At 45.4% G+C, this 5,368-nt stretch overlaps 1 long non-coding RNA gene across 1 annotated transcript in view; it reads right to left on the reverse strand.

Moving 5' to 3' along the window:
- Window positions 1–205: 205 nt before the first annotated feature.
- Window positions 206–5,368, reverse strand: part of LOC111724789 — a 12,189-nt gene continuing 7,026 nt past the window's right edge. The window contains exons 2-3 of the long non-coding RNA XR_002773013.1: window positions 449–510; window positions 206–269 (exon numbers count right to left, since the gene is read on the reverse strand). This is a non-coding gene — a long non-coding RNA (uncharacterized LOC111724789). The remainder of the gene's footprint in view (window positions 270–448; window positions 511–5,368) is intronic.

The following is a 5,368-nucleotide window of genomic DNA, read 5'->3' on the forward strand; positions in this document are numbered from 1 at the left end:
AGAATGCACCTCCACCCAAGACCATGGGGGAGTTATCTATCTGGTGGCTCCCATCTTTCACTGTTCCAGGGCTGCCCCAGAGCTGTTCATTCATCCCTCAGCATTTCCAGGTCTGCACATGCCTGAGACCGCTGAGCAGGCTCCCCTAGTGAGCCCCACCATAGTAGCAGATGAGCCCAGGGGCAGAGAAGAGAAATGTAGTATGTGGTACAGCTGGGCTGAGCTGAGGCCAGGCTACACCTGTGCACTGCTGGTTGCCACAGCAACACCTGGAACAAGGAGGAGTGGCATGAGAAAAGCCTCAGAGACATTCTACACAGCATCTAGTCCAGTGGGTCTCAGACTTAAACTTGTATCAGAGTCACTGCCGCAGATCAGCGGGCCCCATCCTCAGAATCCCTGGTTCAGTAGATCTGGGATAGGGACAGAGAATCCACATTTCTAATACCTTCTCTGGATGAGCATTAAGCCTTCTATGATAGTCGTCCACTCTGCGCAAGAGACACAAGCCTGAATAAGCAGAAAAAAAGAGAAGTTGTCTAAAATTAAAAAAAAACATACATACATATTTCCAACAAAAGTGTAAAATCGATTTCATCATAACACAAACAGAATGGGCATGCATTCACATGAGCCATCCCCACAGAGAATTGCTCATCTATCGATAATCTGACGAGAATTTCAACAGCCAGAAATGAAGACGCAGTTGACGTTGGTAAGATTATTCATCCCATATCCCCAGCTCAATCCAAATCCGTTCACTGCCCTCCTTGGGACCAGGGAGACCAATCTCTCTAGACTGGATCATCCAGATTGGCCAATGGGAGACACTGTCAGGACATTTAAAAGTGGGAGAAGAGAGAGGTTAGGGCGCTGATTCTCCCCGCTCCCTCCAGCATCTGCTGGTGGCTGCATGGCCATGTGGCTGCCCTCTGTCTAGAGCAGTGTTTTTTAACATTTTTAATCTCACAGCACAGTTGAATCTATAGTTAAACTTCCATAGCATATAAATTATGTCGATCAAAAAAAAGAGTAAGAAAAGAATATACTTACTATGCTTTGGTCCTCTTTCAAAAATAATTTAATTAATGATCTTTAAAAATGTTTGCAGCACACCTAAGATCCTTACACCAGTGTATCACAGCACACCAGCTGAAAGTCACCGTACTAAAGGCTCATCTGGACAGCCCACTGTTCATCAGACTCTGATATTTCTGTCCCCATCATCCCTATTGTCCTTCAGGCTCCAGGGTAATGACAGCTCCTCACTTTTCTTGGTCCTGGGTGCCTCACCCTCCCAGGTTGGTTCCCTGCACTCTGCCCAAAGTGCTCCATTGAGCTTCATATGTTTTCAGTTCGATCATCTTTTTTCTACTAGGATCCTGTCAGTAACAGAGTCTTGGAGGAAAAAAAAATAGAGCCACATAAAGCTTCAGATCTGTGGTTTTTGAGCCTTTCATCATGAAAAATAACCCTTCTAACAGAGATTGATACTAAAATTTTAAGACATAAATGCCAGATAAAATGAAACATAAGATGAATAAATAGATGAGCGAGAGGCAAAGATAAACCAAGGCCTTGGAATGATTGTGTCAATTAAAGCAAGGAGAACTATTTGATAGAGAAAGATTTTCTTCTTTCAAACTCTATGGAATTTGCTATAGGCAAGGGAGAGGCCTTCAAAGTGCTAACTTGTGCTGAACAAAACTTTCCCCCATCTTCACACGTTCTGGGAACATGGAATATTGGCAGGAGAAAAGAAAGTGTGATTTAGGCTGTGCACATGAAAACTTTCAGAAGCCTCTTGGGAAATATGAGATAAGATCAGGTCAGAAATTAAGTAATCAGAGAACGCACTGATAACACCACGTGTTGCAATCAATTTAAAGTTCACATCTTGCTTGGTTTGTGCATCCACAAGGAAATCAGTCAAAAGCCGATGCCTCTTCTGTCAATTTCAACTCTATTCCTCACCCCTGCCTCCAGCCCCAGCCTCTGCTCTTGGTTGAGCATCTTAAGAGAACACAACCATGGTGTTTCTGCTTCCGTCTTCAAGGATCTTGTGAAAGTTACTGTATCCAGGAGGGGACCCCACTCTGTTCAGCAGGAAAGGCTGCTTACATCAGATCTCACAGGGCCCTTCTAAGTGAGGCGCTTAAGTGAGACAGTGCATGTTTTTACAGCTCGGGAGGATTTCGTTTTAGCCTTACAGCACTTCTAAAAGGCCCTCTGTTCTTTCTTCACTCTGTTTACACTGTGCCCTGTTGTTTCCCAGATTTCCAAGGTTAAATCCAGCACCCCATTAAGGCTACTTGAGTCCTTCAGAATTCTCAGAGCTTCTCTGCTAATCCGATGTGTGCAGTGCTGTTCTTTCAGCTGGGCGGAAATGTAGGGTGAATCAGCGCTTTTGTTCACTACCGCAGAATTTTCCCCCATGTGATAATGTGAGATGTGGTGCGTGTCTTTAATCTTCTTATCAATGAGTCTCTCTGGTTTATGGGTTACAGTATTTTTCCTCAGGTGAGAGGATGTCGTGATCGTCCCCCAAATAGTTAAGATTTCTTGAACACTTACTTTGTCCTAGATAACGCATATTTAAGCGCTTAATCCTGTAGTGATCCTGTGAGGTATCCCCATCTTTAGAGATAAAGAAATGGAGCTCAAGAGAGACTGAGAGACTTATCTGAGATCACAGAGCTGGGATGGGAAGCCAGCAGCCCTTTCTTTAATTCTTTAGTCTAACCCAGTTACTCTTGGCTCAAGGTGACTTCTCCCACCCCAGGGGTCATTTGGCAATAACTAGACATTTTGGATTGTCACAACTGAGTGGGTTGAGGACAGGGATGTTGCTAAACACCTCACAATGTACAGGACCACCCTCACCCAAAGAATCCACACCCCTCAAACGCCAATAGCACAAACCCGAGAGCCCTTGGCCTAACCACTATGGCTGTATGTGCGTATTACTGTATAATCTTTGTTTGTTCTAACATCTCTATATTTGCTAGAGATGGCGTCTTTGTCAGAATAGGATTCTAAAAGTATCTCTCTCAGATGTACCATTGATATGTTAGGGCAAGAAAGTTCTGCTCTCCCCCCCAGTTTCTTTCCTCTCTCTTCTCTTTCCTGAGTTGGAATAAAGGAGTAATTAACCGTTTGGTAGAGCAGAGATTAACAGTATGTCGAGATTAGGTGTCCTGTGATGAGCTATCTGGTTCTGGGGTTGACTTGGTAAGACACATCCATACTGCTTAGCAGATACATATATTTTTTAATTATTGTAGGAAGTTGAGAAGAGAAAAGAACTCTCTTACAATTTCCCCAGGTTTTTCTATATAGTAGGAAATATCACACCAATTCTACAGCTTGAGAAAAGTGCAGAGCAGGGCTGCAAGCTCTAATTTCAGCTTTTATAAAAAGTCCTTGAAGCCGAGAGCCTTACTTATTTGGAGCATGCTGTGTTGAGCTCCTGTGCATTGGCCTATGCGGATGAGTCAGGGGAAAGGAGCACAGATATCAGGGTGTGGCTTTTTCTTCTCCCCAGATCTACAACCTGGTTTTCTCTAGGTTAATACATCTTAGAAAAGGAGGAAGGCTTCCTTCTTGCTTGTTTATGAAATGGAAGAGTACTGGCAAATTAAATAACTTTTTTTTTTTTTTCTGAGACAGAGCCTCAAGCCTTGAGTGCTATGGCATCACTGCTCACAGTAACCTCCACCTCCTGGGCTTAAGCAATTCTCCTGCTTCTGCCTCCCAAGTAGCTGGGGCTACAGGTGTCCCTCACAACACCTGGCCATTTTTTGGTTGTAGTTGTCATTGCTGTTTGGCAGGCCCGGGCTGGATTCAAATCTGCCAGCTCTGGTATATGTGGCTGGTACCATAGACGCTTGAACTACGGACGCCGAGCTGATTAAATAACTTTTTAAAGAATCCTTCCATTTCCCAAGAAAAGACCTAGAGGCAAGTTTGGAAACTTCTAGAAGGGTAGAATAGAAAAGGGTTTAGAAAATTGAGGTCATAAATAGGGCTGTTAATGCAATCCTGCTGGGGTTGGAGAATTGTGGGAACGCTTATAACTTCCAGTGTGCCCTTATGCTGGACATGAAAACCTGATACTGATGATTTTTAAGTGCGTGCCAGCTGGTAGGTACGAACACCCTGACCGAGAAAAGCTGAGGACATAGACACAGACAAGCAGTCCCAACATTGCAAGCCCCAAAGTCCTGTGCTCTTCTCAGCATTCCAGCCACAGAGCAGGGCCGGACAGCATTAGCCAAGCCCTCAGAACCCAAATGTGACACGTCCGGTCATTAATGGGCTCCAACTCTAGGCAAATGAGTCCCCTGGGGATCCTGTCTGCAGTGGGGCCAGGATGCTCACTTCCCGAAGGCTCCCAGGTGGTACCAGCTGGCCCTCTGCTCCACAGACCTCATTTTGAGCACCAAAGGTCCAAAGCAACTTAGGACCCCAACAACAAAGGTGCCTCCAGACGTGTGCACACAAGGATTATATTGGAATCCCAATTCCAACATATCCTCTGGATTGCTGTGAAGCCAGGAAAACTTTCTGAGACAGAATCCAATCAGGTCTTGGCCCTGCCCCTTGCTATCAGAGGGGAGTCCAGACACCCAGCTTTGGCATTTCAAGACTCTGCACAGCCTGGCGCCAGCTGGCCTATGCAGGCATCACCGTTGCCTCCCCCTGCTCCTCCACAGGCACCTGCTCTGTTTGAACCGCCCACACTCCTCACTCCTCCACACCTTCTCTCTTTCCTCCCTGCTCCGCCTCCACCTGCAGCATTCTCCTTTCTCCCTCCCCACCTGCCAAACTCCTCCTCACCCCTGCATGCCCTCCATTCCAAAGCCTTCCCAGACAGGTGGTTGCTTCCCATGGCCATTTTTAAATACCCCTGATACGGTACAGATGCCATGGCATTGTGACATTTTACTAAGTTTTTATATCCCCCATTAAACAGTGGATCCCTGGGAACAGAGATTGCGTCTTATTTATTTAGGTAACCCCACTTCTTCCCACAGTACCTGGCACCGATATACAGTGCAAAAGAGTAAGTATCACATCCATTCCCGTTTCTCTTCTCCTATCACATCTTCTTTTCCTATCTCAAGGCCTATAAGATCTTCATTGCTTGGGGTTATCTTTTGCATGGTTTTAAAATCATCATGATAAGAGCTAACTTTTTAAAAATGCTTACTATGGTAGACATCATTCTAAGCACTTCAGTCTTTTTTTTTTTGAGACAGAGCCTCAAGCTGTCCCCCTGGGTAGAGTGCCCTGGCATCACAGCTCACAGCATCCTCCAACTCCTAGGCTCAAGTGACTCTCTTGCCTCAGCCTCCCAAGTAGCTGG

Source organism: Otolemur garnettii, unplaced genomic scaffold (genome assembly GCF_000181295.1).
Source record: "Otolemur garnettii isolate 467f Iridium unplaced genomic scaffold, OtoGar3 scaffold00026, whole genome shotgun sequence".
NCBI lineage: Eukaryota > Metazoa > Chordata > Mammalia > Primates > Galagidae > Otolemur > Otolemur garnettii.